Raw genomic sequence first — 19,975 nt, 5'->3', positions numbered from 1 at the left:
TTTTTTTAGTTTATGTGTCGTGTTTTGAAGATGGCAAAAAAGCGGATACGTGTCGTATTAGGATTCAATCACAAACTCGAAATTTTTAAACTTTGAAAAAAGGTGAAACTGCTACAAATATTACTCAAATTTATGGTGTAGGAAAATTAACAGTGAACGAAAGAAAACGAGATGATAAAAAAATTGGGCTGTATGTGTCGCATATGCAAACCAACGATGGAGTTGTTAAAAGCCGTAAAACCAAGAAACCGGCAAAATATGAACAACTTGACAACGATATGTATGAGTGGTTTATTCAAGCCCGAAGTCAAGGAGTTTCACTTTCAGATTCTATTATAATGACCAAGACAGGTGAAATTAATATAAAACTAAATAACGATACAAATTTCAAAGCAAGTATAGTATTGCAAGTATGGAATAGCATAGTCGTTGCTGAAATCAAGGAACGATTCAAATTGAAAAAACAATGTGATCTTAAACTCGTTAGAGAAGAAGTTTATAACTGTGATGAAATTAGGCTTAATTGAAAAGATTGACCACAAAAAACGCTGACATCATTTTCGAAAAAAGCAGCTCTAGGTTTTAAAGTACAAAAATATCGTATCACTGCAATAGTCTGTGCAAATGTAACCAATAATCATAGATTACATTTGTTAGTGATTGGAAAATCCGAAAAACCACTTGCATTAAAAAATTTAAATTTGAATGCACTGCCTGTGAACTATTTTGCATAAAAAAGTGGTTGGATAGATCAAACAATATTTTCGGATTGATTTCATAAAGTGTTTGTACTACAAGTAAAAAAGTTCATCTCACTGAAAAAAAGTTGCCACAGAAAGCGCTGCTGCTTATGAATAATGCCCCAAAACATTTTACTAGGGAACTGAAAAGTGACGATGGCAATAAAACATGTTTCTTTCTCTCAGCAAATACAACTTCTCTTATCCAACCTATGGACCAGGACATAATTGAGAACATGAAACATCGGTACAGAAAATATTTTATCGAACGTTTGTTGTCATCGGACGATGCTAAAGGTATAAAAGAATTTTGGAAAAACTACAACATAAAAGATGTTATTTTAAATTTTGCTAGTGCATGGGCTGATTTGAGTGTTTTGAACTTAAAAAGAATGGGTGGAATAATCTATGGCCTGAAGTAATACCATATGAAACTGAAAAAATTTAGTCTGTTAGTGTATAAGAAATTGTACAACTTTGTAATGATGGACTGAACAGTGAAATATTATCAACGAAAGAAGTAACTAATCGGTTAGAAAATGATAAACAGGATGGAGGATTTGAAATTTTGAATGATGAACAAATTATTTTGAATGTAACTGCCGTTGAAGAGGTTGATGACGATGTCAAAGATACAGTGATTGATGTAAAACTGCCTATTAGCCATTCAGAAGCAGAAGCAATGTTAGCAAAGTGTATTGATTAGTTTGAAGTACAATAAAAGCTAGTGCATCAAAAAAACAAATAAACAAATTACAGATTATTTTGAATAATATGATTTAGTTTGATATTGTAAAATTTATAACATGTATGTACGCTTTTTGCGAAATTTCTGTTAACCATCGTTTCGATTAACCGTCATATACCTGGTCCCGACAGTGACGGTTAATCGAGTTTCTACTGTAGTCACCAGTGCAATACTCGCCATACTATTACTTAACAGTGCAGATCTTAGACGAGGTGATATTAAATCTGGTAGACTGAAAAATATTTCTTCTCAATTCGTTTAAACGTATAAATCACAGTTTACTACGCTGCTGGTTATGACACGTGATCGATCTATAATAGACTCGCTGTACTATTATTATTAGTAGTTATGGAACAGGAAGTTATGCGTAAAAGCTGGACCCCACGTAATCTATTGTTGCAACCTGGTCTGCGAAAAAGTTTTGAAAACATTGCAAATCCCTCGGGTAGCGTACGGGAAAACATCAAACGTGCATTTATAGCGTGCACGAGGTGTCCGTTTCAGAGGACACAAGAAAATCTATTGCGTACGGTATTGTTTCGAACGGTCGAGCGGGTAACGTTCCGGACACGGCGCGTGATATTTTCCGAACACTTTGGACTGTGTCTGCGGCTATTTATTACACTGGAGACGACGTGAACCGGCCGGGCACGGTTTTCTCGCCGGTGACAAAATTAAATCCTATTCGAAAAACGTGTGGGCGAGAGTGCGAATCCCGTCGTCTCTCCGCCGCCGTCTACACGCAGCAGTAGTAGTACTCTGCGAGACAACTCACTAACTACTACTGGAAGTAGTAGTAGTAGTAGTAGTAGTAGTACACCGTATAATAATATTATCATATAATATAATAATGTATCATTATAAATCTTGGCGCGCGCGCGCCCGCTGCAACAACGATAATAAAAATAATAAAAACGGCGGGTAACGACTACGAGTGAGTACGGGCAAGGGCAACACACGACGCGGTCGTAAATCATAGTCGACCGGCCAGCGGAACGGGCCGGGTAGGAGGAGAAAAAAAATTCATAAAAATTCACTGCCTAACAGGCTGCGTGCCCGGAAGGGACGTGAGAGCTCGGTGCGTCCGCGCGCGCGTGCATAAATCTCGATGACAAGCCAAAAACGTTCGCTTCAGGTTTCTCGTCCGTCCGTTCTCCGCGCGCGCGCATATCCTCGACACGTTTTCCCCGTCGCGCGCGACCGGTAACCAACAGCGTTCAAGGATCGATTTCCAGGGCGCGATGTGTCGCATTAGTTACGGCTCGCGCGAAAATCGTATGGTTTGCAACGCACGACCACCGAACTTCGGGTCGCTGTGTACGTTTTTGACGCGATGGCTTCCGCTTTGGTTTTTTTCTGCACCCGAACACGAAATTCTTGTACAAGAAGTACGAAAGAATTCGGTTCTTCATAATATTGAAGGAGATTACTAATGTTTCTTGTATAGGTCTTTTAGTTTTAGGTAATGAAGTAGAACTTGTAATTTGGTATTCTTCTTCTTCCAATAAGAGTGTTAGTAGAATATTATTATCATTAGAAACATAACTGTTCGTTGGAAAATTAAATTTCAAAAGACGTTCGTACCCTGACAGATTTGAAAACAAACTAAAACTTTGTGTTGACTGTGAACGCTGACTGAAAAACAGTTGTGCCACTGCCTGGAAACCGTAAGAGTTCGCAACAACGATCGGGGGTTGACGTTTCGGTTGCCGTGCCACGGGAGAACCGAAAACAGTAGCCGAAGATTGTTATGTGTCTTTACGATCGGATCAGTCCTGTGTCGATCACCGGTCGGAAAGTTAGTGTCTAGTCCACGATCCGATCCGCGCTTCGAGCTTATGAACGTCAGAGGCGCGCGTTCCGGGGCTTAGCTATGGTGGCGTTTCGATTCTGAATCAAACATTTGCAAGAGTTAACTTAACAGTCCACATCCTTCCAACGAGATCTTAGAACTTTTATATCGTTTGATTTCCGCGAACGATATTTTTAAATGAACAATACAATTGTTTTTAAGTATCTTTAATGTATTTGTGTAAAAAAAAAAAATGACAATATTAAAATTTAAAAGTTAGTAGACATTTTTTTCAGTTTAATCCGGTATTTTCTATAATACCGGCGTTCCTTACGAAAAAGATATGCGCACATCAATGGTTAGACGGATCGGTGGGACGATTGCTCCATCAAAAATGAATACTATCATACTCATATGTTTACTTACTGGACGAGTTTAAACGAAAACGTATCTTCAAAGCATCTAAATGATAAATTTCATTTTCATCTTCAATATGATCATAAAAATATATTTTATAGTAGAATCACGACTTTGTGAAAATTTTGATTGAAAACGATTCATAAATATTTTCCAGTCAAATCAACGTTAAAATTTGAAAACTTTTCGATTGCATCGTTTTGGACTGACATGATCGTTTATTACATACATTTCAAATTAAAAATATAATTTATTACATACTTTTAAAAGCTTGTTAAAATCAAAAGGAATTTCGTTTGATCTGAAAAATAGTAATACAAGGAAACGGCATTTTTATTGGTTTTCAAGTGCGGACCAACATCGCGACCTTACTTACATGGTGTTAGTACGTACATCTACTTATAATAATAATAATAACAATAAAATATGTACACCTCGGGGCCATGCGCAGGACGGCTAATTGATCTCGGCCCCCGTGATGCGTAATTGGTTTTTTTTTTTATTATTATTATTATTGGCAGCTTACCCAGATTGTTTCTCCGTCGGTGGTACTATTATTATAATTATTATTTTTGGACGCTATATTTGTTTTTGCGCGTGTGAAAACGATCGACCGTCCGATGTTACCGCTGCCGATGACCACAACGATTATTTATTACATTATAATATTATATTATACGCTACCCGTTCCGCCCCTCTCCCGTGCATGCGCTTGCCGGATTGAAATATACTTGTATTCACCGTATACGGTTGTACTCGTACAATATTCTGTCAATACCTTAACTTTACACATTTTCTACACTGCATATAATGTAGGATAGAAATCCTGGACTGTTATTACCAAAGTATTCTTGGGCGACCGCGAAGCGGTTTATTGAATTGATTTATTGCAAAACTTCTAATATTTCCGAAAAGCTTCCAAAACAACGTTATGATTGTTTAATTACGATTCTCAAAAGCTATAAATTCCTAATTATTATTACGCCAGTGGTATTAATGAATGAATAATAAAATTTTAGTATGAATCGTATGACATGAATTTAAAACAATTCCTTCAGACTAATATCGTCCGAACCAATCGCGGTCTAACATGTATAATATTATTATAAATGCAATAACAGCTAATACATAATTAACCATTTTATTTGATATTTTCGTGGAACACATTCTATGGGAATTTCGATAATGACTCAAAGTTAACGTTGAACCGAAACATGTATTAAACATTGATTTTAAAATCGTTTCAAAAGTTATGATTTACATTAATTAATTCTGGTGTGTCATTATAGTGTAAAAGTTTCCAATTTTCCGTTTGAGATAAGAATTTTTAATAATCTGAATTCAAAAAAACAAAAAAACAGCAACTATTTAATATTCATTGTATCAATTTCTATCAATATACGATATACTCGTACAATCAGTATTATAGTTTATGTCTCCAGCGCCGGACTGGGCGGAAATGCGAGTGGTACATTATACCGAGGAACTATCGAAGGTTGAGAATAATAAAAAAAAGACTCCAAATTGTGTTATTAACTCTTTTCAGTTGAATAAAATGTATTTATTATTAGAAGATTGAACTATATATCGATAATTAAAAAAGTTCATATAATATTATGTATTTTTTTTAACGTACCATCAACTCAATCATCCTATACAGTATTTATTATATACATTATATTATACATCATATTATACTATTCAGTTCTGAATGTGGGTTAAGACTTATGGCGATTTGTTAAAAATGTTATGACGGATGAATGCGATTGAAAACATGGAAAATATATGCGTAAAAAAATTTGAAAAGTTGAAATAGTTTCTTGATTTACTTTCAAATTATTTTTTGAGTTGTGAACATTACTTCATTATCATTTTTCATACATGTTTATAATAGATACGGTCGGTTCCCACAAAAGTGTACCTTTCCCTTTTCTGCCAATTCACTTTTCCACCAAATAGTAAATTGTTTGATTCTTTTTTCCGCCGAAATCATATGTTTTCCTTTTACAACATTTGAAAAAATTTAGTCAAGTATTTGAATAAAATATTGAAATATTGTATCTAAATTTTAAATTAGCTCAACAAATATCACAAAAAGTTCAAAATTTCAATACTTTTTTTTTTACATCAACTAATTTTTTTACATAGAGATATGTTATATTATTATTCATAAATAAATCTAAAATGGTGGAAATATGATACGTTATACGTTATTACGACGGAAAAAATTTACATTTGACGAAATTTGTATAAGGTTGAAATAACACAATAATAAAGAGAGTGATTATATTTTTGATATTTCTTGGGTAAGAAATTATAGTAAAACTAAATGTTATAATTTATAACTACCAATAATTATTTTTACCACGTACTCAATTCACGATATTTTTTATTCATAAGCAATATGTTTATCAATATGTATATTATAAACAAAATAAAGCAATTTCTAGATTTTTAATTAATTTATTTGTCTCATTAATAATTGTAATAAATATAATCGTTCAATAATATTCAAATACTAGACTAACTTTTTTCATTTGGCAGGAAAGTGATTTGACGAAAATGAGGATCGACCGATTTTTGATTTAACGGGAAAGTAAATTGGCGGAAAAGGGGAAAGTGCGATTTTGGCGGAAATGGGTATCTCCCGTTTATAATATAATGGATTTGTTACATTATTTTTAACGACACATCGGCGTTTGAGAACCGTGTAGACCCATAGGCATTTCTTGCATAAATATATTCATCCCGAATATATATAGAATATAGTATGCGATGTGAATTACTTGCTTTTCGTTAAAAAAAATTCGTCAATCGACGAATGCGAACAAATCGATAGTTCAAAACCCCTAAGGTTCCGGCTGGTTCGACTACGTTTCATCCAATAAATAACACGTACGGTACATAACGTGTACGTATACAGTTTTTATGAATAATCGATGTCAATTCGTTTTTATATGCCTACGAAAGAGCAGAAAAAAAACAGTACGTCGACGTGAACGGTTTTTTTCAAACGACTCTTCCCGCCGGGAACGCGACCCCCGTCATAGATGTTCGATTTTCTTAACTTCCGTTCGGTGTACTTGCCGGATCGTTGTGTAATAAATTATTACAAATAGTACGTTGAATCTCTCAAAACGGTATGAATCGAAATCTTGCGTGGTTCACCATTACATATTCACCGTTATCACGCGGATCGTTATTAATAAATGTATATACGATATGCGAGCATTGAAGTATTCAATGACATGCTGTTTCTTGAAATATCTAGGTACTTATCATACATCTAATCAAATCAATCCGATAAAAAACATAATATTTAATTTAACTGCCTAGATAATTTATGAGTGTTGTATTTTTGAAAGATGTCGATTTTTTTTTTTTTTTAAATTCTAACCATAATTAGTCGTTTATCCACAACGACAAGTTATCGATTTAAAAACAAACGGTTCATAATCTAAAATTGTAAAATATAACTGGTTATCCTGTGCTTTTTAAACGGAATATTTGTATTCAATTTTAACGTAAATCATACAACCATTATATGCTACGGTAAATTACAAAATAACTGGTTCAAGACATTAACGGTAGTTTATATACACATGTACGTATCGGTTAAGTGTTGAGTATAGACATTCTATAGAATCCCTTCTAATATTTTGCGTTAAATTGTAATGTTATTTTAAATTTTGCCAAAGCGATCTATACAATTCCTAAAATTTTTACAAAATTTCAAGTTAGGTAAAGTATAAAGTTTAGAACGGTATTCAATTAAAATGTGTTAATTTTCTAATGGTTGATTTTTAACTGTATTTATTGCAGCGAACAATTTAAACGCATCAATTTGAACTGCATACAATATTGTTTTTTATACACAATCTTTTTTTAATTTGACATTATATTGACTAGCATGTGCATTTGAAAAAAATCTTTCCTGCTGTTCCCGTGGACTATTGCAGGGTTTTCCGTATATTAAATGTATTTTCTATTAGAACTTTGAAAGTCGTTACAGTACCATCCAATGTACATTTTTTGTGTTTAATTCCATGTATATTTCATATTCTAACTACGTGAGGTTGTCTAAATTATTAAGCAGACCCGTGCGCAAGGGCAAAGAAGGTTTGGGGTTTTAACCCTTCATCGATGATCTGATTTACATAGATTTTTACTTCATGCTATAAAAGTTAAACTGACTTGAAAAAAGTTCATACATAGTTCTCAATTTTTGTTATAAAAATGCCGATTTTCTTGATTTGAATTCTATTCTTTTGAATTTCCGCATCTTTCTGATTATCGTTGTAAATGCAACCATCGATAAGACATTTTAGTTGATTTGTCAGCTGTTCAAATTGTTCAGAAATTTTTTGACATTTACTGATTTTCGATCTTGATATTTATGATCATGGATATTCCAACGTGTATTTACTTATTGACTTCATAACATGACATGATATATATAATTTTGAACACCTTCCCTTCCCTAACCAAGTCACTAAAATATACATTTTTTTCGCTATTCCTGCTCATTTTTGGAATTCCATTTTTAGATTGCCTGAGTGTTTTGAAGAATGCCGAATTCAACATTTTATTGGTGACATCAAAATATATATATACGTTTAACGTTGCTTACATCCGTATGTATAAGTCGAAAACGTTCAGTACCTACGCGACATCATGGTATGTTTGTACGTAAAGCGTCCGACGTTTTCTTATATCCGATGGGTCGATAAATCATCGTGTATGTGTGTGTGTGTGTGTGTGTGCGTGCGCATTTTTTCAGGTCCCGTACGCGTGCTATTATACAGATAATGGTCAAAATAATATAATAATTAAAATAATAATAACATGTACCGGCTCAAATATGATTTAGTGCACGCATTGCGTCTTATCAATAAATAGTGAGGACAGGCTTCATCGCGTACAGTCAGCTAAACTTTCACTCAATAATGTGTTTTGAACTGTACGTGCAAGCGAGATGTTATCAAAACAATTATTATTATTCTGTTAAAGTGCGTGAACATTAATAAAAAAAATAAAAAAATAAAAAAAATGTAAAAACCCGACTCTTAAATAATAATAATAAAAAAACATGTATATAATTTACGTACGCTTCTTGTTCCACTCGCGGAGATTTCTCGGATAAACAATAAATTAATAATACGGTCCGGTCCGTGCGGTGCGCGGTTTAATTAACAAGCGTGTTAAAAAACGAAAACTAGTATCGGTATTTCAATCCGGATGATTTTCATCGTTGCCGGGCACAAGTCGGTCGACTTGACGTTATTTTGCCCATACACCACGGACATTGTCCAATAACACCATATTGTTACTATTATTATTTTATTATTACTTTTCATTGTCATATGATTGTTTCATGTTATCAAACACTGGATTGACGTCCTTTTTTGCTTATCTAAAAGTAAAAACCATATGATCGCCGTTCACTGACGTAAATTTGAATGTATATAGTGACATGAAAGATTATGGTTCCAAATATGTTTTTGATTTATTCATGATTCTCAGTGATTTCCATAGATATCTATGGTAATTTCAACATTTTTATCATTATTTTCGTTTTAAATATCGTTCATTTTTTTCTTCTACATTTTCTAATGAAGTAGATGATAGATGCCGAGGATAGAACTACCGATAACAGTCGGTTTGGCTAACCTAGGTTGTTTTATATAACTTAAAACTGTTAAACATAATACATTTTTACATTACAATTTACTTAAAATAATTGTATTTACCGTTTTCAAAAGAAAAAAAAACCCATTTTATTAACAAGAAAGTCAATATTTTAGAAAACAATTTTTTAAGCTAACAAAAAAAAAGTTGTCTATACATATGTCAATAACTATGAAGGAGTTCAAGGTCCTAACCTCTCTAGTTTCCCATTCTTATTCAAAATTAAAATCTAAAACGAACAAACATTTAACGTTCTCTCAAAATTGTCAAATTGTTTTTGTCTTATTTTATTATTTTTTTCAAGTATACCGGTCACATAGGCTGGTATTTTAGCAATTCAATTTTTCGTATGATAATTTTTTCATTTCAACTATGACTATTTGCGAGCAACATCTGGTTCAAGTATACATATTATGTGAGCATTTATATTATTCGCTCGCGATTCATTAACGACGTACAACATGCTCGATTTCATTTTTATTATATCGTATTTGACGTTAATTTTTTTTAGGAATACATTTTTTTTTTTTACCATAAGTACTTACAAGATTAACATGCGGCTGGGTCTGGTAAGTATTCGGTTATCTGATTGCATCAAATCTGTGTTTGTGCCTAAAATATTACACTGAAAAATGTTGGACGATTTACCGAATACAACTTACTAAATAAGTTAAGAAATCAAGTCTTATGTTATTATTTGATGGATGGATGTCTATAAAATCAGTTTCTCGTAATATAAAAACAATAAAAATAAATCACGACCATCACGTGCAGCGTTCTCTCCTGGGATTGCAGTTGCTGTCCCGAGAGCATAATATATATATAATGGTATATGTCACAAAGCCATTAAAAAAACCCGGCTTCATAAAGCTAACGGTTAGCGAGCTTAAACTTTCCACGTTCTTAAAAGCTCTTTACTGGTCTTTAGTGAGGTTAGTGTTAGATTACGGATCAATTATGTGGCACCCTAACAGCTACGCTTTGTTCTGAACTCGGAAGAGTTCAGAAGAAATCCTTAAGTTCCGTAGTAGATTTACGTTTTATCGTCCGCCATCGATCTTCTCTGCTCGCCGCACCAGACGCACCACACCCCTGAACATATCTTGATCCGCGCGAGCAATCCGTCGGACCGAGAACAATGACTGTGAATATTAATTATCTTCATGGACCGCCACCGACACAGTGGTCCATTTCCCCAGCCCCACCATATTGGAATTTTGAATTTTTTTTTTTTCATTCGATTGTGCTACATTAGTGCCATTTGTTCTACTTGGTCCCGCGTTTGTGCTGACTTCCTAACCCCGTGAAATCAAATTTTAAGTTTATTGGGGCTGAAAAAATGTAAGCCCCATCATATTGGAATTTTGAAATTTTTTTTTTCATTCGATTGTGCTACTTTAGTGCCATTTGTTCTACTTGATCCCGCGTTTGTGCTGACTTCCTAACTTTATGAAATCAAATTTTAAGTTTAGCGGAGCTGGAGAAATGCTAGCCCCGCCATATTGAAATTTTGAATTTTTTTTTTTTTAACGTAGCACAATCGAATGAAAAAAAATTTGTCGGTCGTTTCGCGAGCGTTCGAAAACAACGTCTACATCCTGTTGTTCTCGCCGAAATCTTATGCCCTCCACCTCACTGTTTGGACCCCGTATTAAACGCGTTTCAAGAAACTCAGCTACGTTATCGCAGCTATCGCATTACAAATAAAAGCCTTATCCTTTTACGCGAGCACCTATATGCTAAGTAACGCGCGCGTTAACGGGGTAATTTAATAAAAACTTTTTGTGTGACTGTCCGATCGCGTTAAATGCACAGCCCTCGTACGTGAAAATTAATTGACTAATTGCATTTTCCTCCTGCTAGCAGTATACTTTGATCGGATGTTATTGCATTGTGTGATTGATGAATTTTACGACAGACCCGGATTCGTCGATACGACTTAAAACAACCTTCGCGTTTTGTACGCTCCGTACAATACGCGCGTCAATATTATACATTACATAGTTATTATTATGTTATTAATATTATATATTTATTCGTAATAATACTTTTTGACAGAATTTAAGTTTCTAGTATATCATTATTATTATTATTATTTTATTATGATATTATTTCTGCGTACTTATATATTAAAAAAATGATAACTCATTAAGAACGTATTTATTTTTTCTTAACCCAAGTGCAATTCGACTAAAATAAGTGCCGTTGGACCTTATCCATTTCAACGACTCGTGACTGATTATACGAACAACGATCTGATCTACTGACTGAATACATCATGTGAGACACACAACGGATACCGACAATTCCCACGTTTTTCTCTCTCGGTGGAATTTAATAAAAAACCGCCTTTAAAGTTGAAGCGTTTCGAAAGAAATCATTATACGAGAATATATTCCACACGCGACCGAGCAAAGTGCTAGCCGCGGCGTTTTATCGTCAACCAATTTCGCGGCTTTTTGTTTAATAGGCGTTCCGACGCATGTGTACGACAAGGAGAAGGAGCGATGGTGATGGTTAGGTACCGCTTGATTTATTGCGCCCGGAATTTCGCGAAATTCCGAAGACTGTTAAAAAAAAAAAAAAAGAAGAAAAAAAAATCAACTGCTAAAGACCGCTTTTTATTATTATTATTATTATTGCTCGCCGGAACCCACACCCTGGAGCTGTACCGCGTACGAATCGTACTTGTGTGTGCGATATAAATCACACTGACAATATGTTATTTTGAAATATCGCACCAACACTCTGCAATTAGATAAAAGATCGTAATAATAATAAAAAAAAAAAAATACACGCACACACACACATATAAACGTTAAAATACCAAACACGGCACAATAATGGCACATGCGCTGTAATGTATTCGCGTACAGGTATTTGTCACACGCGCACGCACGCGCACCACTCCGTGTGCCACGTTAGACGCACTACACTTCGCGACAGACGCGGCGGATCCCGAAAGCCACCTGCTTTCGGGCAGCTCTTGGAATTTTGTTTTTTCTCGCGCCGATTTTTCACGAAATTATTACCATTCCATAATAACAACGTGCTAACCTAACCTAACGACGGCCACTGGACACGACTAATAACGCGCCATATAAAATATGCATAAATCATTATTTATCCATCGACGGCCTCGTCGGCTGCTGCACCGTCGTCAGCTACTGCGCACGTCGTTTTCAACAATTGTCGTGTGATGTGAAAACATAATTAGTGACGTTGAAATGTAAACACAATACAACATTTAGGTTCGTAAATTGAACAATAATACAGTTGCGCACGTGATATTGTGTACCATTGCGAAAACAAAGGCTCTTTTGTTATTGTATACTCTGTGTACACAGAATTCACTTTCGAAAACAGCGTATTCATCCATTCGATTTTTTTTTTTTTCAATTTTGCATCACAGCGCATTAGAGAAATGTAATTATTTTAATTCTAAAGAGACAGAAAAAACACGGGAGTACGTGTCAAAAGGCTTTAATTCCAACAAATTATCCTAGAACGGTCGTTAAAATTAAACAACAAAATATAAAACGTCTGCTGTGACGTGATTGAAAAATATACAACAACCTAAAAGGACGAGCAAAATACCGATTCCAAATATTTCAAATACAAAATACATCAGGGTCACACTCAAAGAACAGTTTAATTCAAGATTCTATTGATTCGAAAAAACTACAGAAAAAAGAAATTAAAAAAATGCCCTACAAATTTAATGAATATATTTTTTTTTGTGCTTGCAGCATTATAGCAAATATGTAATACATTAAAACTTGAACCAAATTATGCGTCTAAAATAACACACATTACATAGATTACATAAATACATGATAAAGAAGAAAAAATAATTAGAAAGCCGGCACTAAGACTTAACGATGAAGTTGATTTAACCGGATAAGAACAGAAATCATGAGAGAGGACAATGTTACTATTTCTTTTTGATAAAATATTGTTTTGAATGTTAGCAACCGGAACCTACCACAAATCCTTATTAGAATTTTTTTAAATACTGGAACCTCACCGGAATTGACTTTTTTTTGCATAGGTTTATTTTATTATTACTTCATTATTTATATTTATGTATGCGTCGCAAGTGCCTTCATCAATAGTAGGTAGGTATAATACTAGTATAACGATTTTTTAAAAAATCATTTTTAGCATTTTCCTTTTGGAATTTTTTAATTTTATACTCAAAGCTGTTACCTTAATACTATCACGGATAGGGGACTAGCTTATCATATAAGAATCAGATACATTTAAAATAAAAAGTATTTAAAAATACGCCTTTATTTCATATCTTTTTGTTATTATATTATTTCATGTACGATCTTGTTCGACCAAATTTGATATTATTTTATTACGATTTTATGGGATATTCTCTTTTTGTTAAAAAAAAAAATATATATATATATATATATCTAGGGTACAAATTTTTCCAAAATCTTAGCAATTCTAATTGAAATTCCGTACTCAGAAAAAAAATAAAAAACATTATTGTACAATTAATGCATTTCAGAAATGAAAATACGAGCTGACAAAAACTAGGTTCAGCAAATGGGTAAAATCAATTGGTATATTATATGCGACACTTTAGTGAAGTAGTCAGAAAATATTTTTGGAGCTTTTAAATTTTCAATTCTCTCCGATATAAGTATCAACTTTTTAATTTTAATAAATCAATTAAACAGAAGTTAAAACAAAATTTGCTATTATTTAGTTTATTGTAATTGAAAATTGTTTAATGATGACATGATATAATATAGGTACCTATATTGTTTTAAAATGATTGTATATTTTTATAAGAAACATTTTGGGTGACGGGGATAACCCGTTATCCCCTTCCCTGGTTACGCCATTGTGGTATGTCCTAAGGTATTATACTTCATTTAAAAACATAAAATTGTAATGATAAACCATCGGTTTCGGAAAACAATGCTGGTGGAAACTATCTGCTTACTTAATAATACGCATTAAGTTGTTCATTATAATAAAGCTATACCCATAAATAAGGATTACTGCAATATATTTTTAATAATAATATCACACTACAAAAGTATACATTTATTTTGTTCATGTTGTGGTTATTAAATTGTAAGCCTGAGGTTTCAAGCCACTCGTGCATTACGTCTTTTCAAAAGCTCTATAAACCATTCTCAATTGTTTCCACTAAAAGGTCACCACTTGACAAATGTTTTACAAACAACCACCACTTATTGAGTAGACAAAAACAATCGTATAGTTTGTATACAATACAGCTGTTAAGTACTCTTAAACACGTTACTGTAGAACAGGCACGTATCTGAGCTGTGGTGATGGAAGCGATCGTACCCCCCCTCCCCTCAAACCCCATAATATTGTATACTTATTAAGATTATATAAATTTTATATTATCTACCATGATTTTATTTTATTTATTGTGAATTAAAATTGTATCAGCACACTAAATACCATTATAAGTATTTGTATTTGTAAAATTTTAACTGACCTCCCCCAAAATATGCAATTGACTCAACCGTACCTTATTCTCCTCGGATAACACAATCTGATTTAAATTATTTTCTATTGCATAATCCCCCCCCCCCCCATCATTCCTCGAAAATAAATCCTGGTTGCGCCGTCGAATGTACGACCTCAGAGTCCAAGACTTACCTGTCCGCCGTCTCCTGACATTAAGTCTGGTGCCTGAGAGAGGTTCCGTTTCGTCTCCTGACAGTCGGTCGCCACCCGGACGCGTTGATTGGAACATACGTTTACACAGCGCCAACAACCATGTACTTGCAGTACGTATGTTATTTTGGTTGAGGGAGAGAAGGTTCCCAGAGTAGTCAAGTGCCTACCCTGACACTACCCCGTGCGCACGTTTATGTATTTATGTAATCTATGTACTAATGGAACTCGTATTGTGAAGTATATAATAAACGAATAAATTACAAATAATCATTTGTGATTATACAAACATGTATAAACATGCAACCTAACCTATATATGTATAGATGTATTATCTCGTAATGATTTTGTTCCAAGCCCGTCTTCTCGACTTTTATATTGCGTTATGTACGGCGTATCATCCGTGCGCGATGGTACGCGGCGACGCGTACGTACGCACTTGGGACGACTCGAGTTCATGCGTTACGCCTGCGTCCGTACGAGAACGCCCGATTTCCGGTAAACCATTGAAACGCTAAAAATTTGTACGTGTAAAACTACCGAATCAGACCCGTTATGCAACGCTAGGGCTCCGGATTTCAAAGGAAAATGCATCTTTTTCCGGGTGATCTCGAAATTAATGCTTTCAGCGGGTACATCTGGTTACATGTGTAACTTGTTCCGTGTACCAAATACATTTCAAACATTTAATTTGCATTTTTTTTTTAACGTTTTCCAATTATTTTGTTGTATATGCGCTGAGCCTAATTAAGGAGTTCTTCGTTAGTAGGCTCGGGTTGATTTGCCGCCTCTACGATGTATTTAGAAAAGAAAGGTTCCAGGAGGAGGCCCATAAAAAGACATATAGACATCGGACTTTTAGTGTTTAGAATAAAAAGTATTACATAATCAATAAAATATTATACAAAAGAAATAAACGTTTTCAAATTTATCATTTATCAAATATGAAAAAAATATATCTTGATTTACAAGAATATTTTTCAAACGATTCGCGCCAAACATTGGTTCAAACCGTTATAAAAAGTATTACTTTCTTGGTTTCGAGGACGTAAACGATTCCGCTATTTAATCGAAAGAACTATTTTCCATGAACTCATTTTCATCAAAAAACCATGTAACAGGATTATTACGACTATTTATTATGTCCATAAATACCTAATTGTAATGAAACGTCGTAAACTTATTATGTTTTCTTGTATTTTCCCTCATATTTCGTATAAGAATAACATGATTATAACATATTATCATAATAATGTCATGTGCCAAATACTGATACTTTGTGGCAGTTAAAATAATAAAACTATTTAATTTAATTTATGTTTGAAGTATATATTATTCGATTACGGCTTCTATGGCCATAAAAAAATTATTTTGCGGCGCCCCCAAATTAACGTTGACCGATTGATGCCCTAGGCTGTAGCCTATTCTATATATAGATCCTGATTCACCAACCCGGCTGTTGGTTAATCAGGCTCTATATATACGTTTATGTATACGACTAAATTCGACCAATTCAAAATATTATCTAAAAATTATTTATTTTTTTGTCTGATGTTTATTATAACTAGCATCGAATACAATTGTTCAAATTGTTCATTTATTTATGGGAATTGTATATTAATTACATGATAAATGAATACATTTATAAAAAAAAAAATTATAAATAATTTTCTAAAGGTATTTTTGTGGTAAAATAATTTTTGGATTTTCTTTTAAAACTTTTATAGATGTTTTTTCGTGTATTTAAATCCGACCCCTACTAATGACATATTTCGTTTCTTGGAAGAACCACATTAAGCGGTAAGGTCGCACTTAAGTTGCACTTATCGTAGTCTAATTGCTCTTATAAAAAAATGATTTTAAAAAGACAATGGTAAAAATGCGCTCTTAACCAAAAATAGGTAATGACTGCATTCAGTTCAAGAATAATGTGTGAAAAAATATCTTCTTTTGTATAGGTAAGTTTTTTTTAGACCCATAACATTGTCAAAAATACAAAAAAACATTATATAATATCTTCTTATTCAAAAGATATATCATTAAAAACACCACGGTAATAGATTTAATTTAAAGAAATAACTAACACATTTTTCGAATGCAGTTCTATTATTTTAATTTAAGTATAAGAAGTGCAATTCGACTGTTCCCGATATGTTGGTTGTGGTAACTCACGTGATTATTGGATAGGATTTCAGTTATACTTTGTGCTCGGATCGGTCGCCGGAAAAAAGTGATTCCGTATCGACGTGAGACGACGAACTAACGTCTTTGATGGTGTAGGGTTTCCCGCACATCCTGCGAGTGTCCATCGTTTTTTCGTTCCAACGTATATACGATATACATTATATTATGTGTACACGTAATCGTAGTGAATCGTACACGATGATGTGTACGGCGTCTCGTAGCATATTAAATGGCCTCGAGAGAACCTAATGGGATAGAAACATCATCAGTTTAAGGGAGAGGTTGGTCCGTCGCGTCCGCTGAGCTCGGTCACTGCAGTCCGTATCAATCACGCGTTTCGCGATGGTTTTGTCGTCCTAATTAACGTGTAACGTCACACGCGAGCGGTCGCATTGTCCGGACGGCCGAGAAAGAATGGTCAGGGGTTGGTGGCGAGAGAACAAGTGCGAACGGGAACAACGTAATGTTCGAGCGGTACAAAGATTTTCACATTTCGCCCGCACAAGGTACGCGAGTTTAATGATAATACGTACTCGCGGTAAGACGGTAGCGCACAACATATATTTATTTGCGCGTGCTCGGCGGATACGTGTGAGCTTTTCTTCTTATCTCGGCACGATAACGTTTGACCCGGAAAAAATCTTGAAAGCCGCGCGGATAATATCACGGACCTCATAATTTATGCGTCCCTCCCCTAGAGGGTTTCGAGATCATCCCCGCGCGTAACCGGCTAAACCTTATCGCGCCGACGGCAAACACTACCCCCCCCCCCTCCGGGCCAATAGGGCTCGAGCGCGCTTGACGTTGTCACGGCGGAGCGGGTGAGCAGAAGCCTTGCCGGTCATCGCCAGTCAACCCTTCCCGTCAACCGCATTTCAACCGACCCGATCGCTATGGGAAAACGAATCTGTCCGCTAAGGTTAGACATCAATAAGACTGCTAGCAGCCGAGGATGTGCGCGATCCGTTCTAACTCGTTGACGTGATTGCATTAAATGGGGTAAAAGAAAATAAACACCATCGGTATCGGTAGTGTTCCGCGATTACAGCTACTGCGTATACCGTACCGGAATTTAATTCGATTTTGAATCCCGGTCGAACGTCATAAACTCAAGCGTTACATTCTTCCTCGGCAGTACTGTTTTTACGGATACTCGTCCGAGTCGACGTAACGCGCGCGATCATGTTTTGGTTATCTTCGAACCACGCAAGGTGTATTTTACTATCCGTGCGTGTGGTTACGAGTATACGTCGTCATTTTGGGAGACGTGCGTAAAAAACCACCACCGTAGTACATTACCGATCGAAAATAATAAAATTACTAAAAAGGGTAAAAAAAAAAAAAACGCTGCTCCGAAAGAACGAAGAAATGTATCATATCTTAGAAATGTAAATAAAAATGCGATGCGAAGCATTTCCAAATTACGTTTTGAAATCGCATGCTATTCCGAAGAACGTAAGCATAATAAGCACAGAAAATCCGAACCCTGATCAAGACAAGTGCAGTCTCGCATCGCACGTATAGGTATTTTCAAATAGTGTTTGGCAATTTAAAGCGTTTGGAAAATATAAAAATTCGAGTAGCCGGGATCGCTGCCGAAAACGCGCGAGTTAAAACCCTCTTTTGACATATCACATATTACACGGAACAATACCCATGACGGTAGTAATTTAATCTGCAAGCTGCTGAAATGTGTACTCGTATTACGCGCAGTGGAAGCGTTTTGGATAATAATTACAGCAGTGGCGTATTTTCAATTTTTTCTGGGGGGAGGTCCACAGCTTATACATAATTAATATAAACTATATATTATATTGTAATAGTTACGTCCTTATGCAGTTTTTGGAGAAAGTTGAACTAAATATATAATGTAATAATCGTACAGTCTTATGTAATATTATATATATGTACCTATACATTATAAAGTATTGTTATAAAATAAATTCCAGTTGTCTCGATTTTTTGGCCAACTCCTTTATCACTTCATCAAAAGTAATTTCAACTCCCCTGTGAATGTTTAACATACCCAATTCTGCAAATATGGAAGAATTGTTGTTAATTTTTTATTTTTTTGGAGAGGTTCTGGAGGGATCCAGTACCCCTGGACCCCCCCCTCCGTAAATACGCCACTGAATTACAGTCAAAGATGATGCAGTTATTACCCCCCACCCCCAAATGATATATTATTTAGTTGATACGGTTAAATTCCGTTTTCGTATTCCTCGATACCGTGCGTCGGTATTGCCCACCCGGCCTCCGTGAAAACCGTACGTCCGCGACTTCAATCAATCCTTCGTTACCATTCACGTCGCAGACGCGACGGTCCACAGTCGTAAATAAATACTAACGATTTTGGTGCTCATTGCAAAAACATGTAATCACTTGTATATTCGTAGAGATCATAGTGTCCGTTGATCAGTGTTTTGTAGCTAATCGTGTCAAACTTATACGAGAGGTTTACAATATTGTTGCAGTCCACGCGTTATTGATACGTTCATTTTTCATAATATCATCATCGTAACGAGAACACATTTTACCTTGGTTTCGAGTCTTTCATCTTAACACGTCAACCGAGTGTAATTTTCGTTTCGGATCGATTGGAAAATAATGGGGTAAGTGATTTCAAAAATGAAAATTGTCGCGAAAGAAATAGTCTACAGAATCTCACCGCTTACATGAGGTAATATTGTATTTTCTTAAAGCATTTACATTATTTTTTTTTTTGTTTTTTTT

At 34.7% G+C, this 19,975-nt stretch overlaps 1 protein-coding gene across 6 annotated transcripts in view; it reads left to right on the top strand.

Annotated features, from left to right (window-relative positions):
• LOC112692512 (cardioacceleratory peptide receptor) overlaps positions 1-19,975 on the top strand; it is a 342,250-nt gene that overhangs the window by 235,579 nt on the left and 86,696 nt on the right. The window contains exon 1 of one of the 6 annotated variants that reach the window (XM_025567194.1): positions 19,834-19,854. The exons of the other annotated variants lie outside the window; for them this stretch is intronic. The gene's annotated coding sequence lies outside the window, so the exon portion shown is untranslated. Of the gene's footprint in view, positions 1-19,833; positions 19,855-19,975 lie in introns of those variants that run through there. 6 annotated transcript variants of the gene reach the window in all.

Source organism: Sipha flava, unplaced genomic scaffold (genome assembly GCF_003268045.1).
Source record: "Sipha flava isolate LNK unplaced genomic scaffold, YSA_version1 74_pilon_pilon, whole genome shotgun sequence".
NCBI classification, from domain to species: Eukaryota; Metazoa; Arthropoda; class Insecta; order Hemiptera; family Aphididae; genus Sipha; species Sipha flava.
The sequence above is the reverse complement of the archived record's forward strand: the minus strand, read 5'-3'. Positions and strand labels throughout refer to the sequence as shown.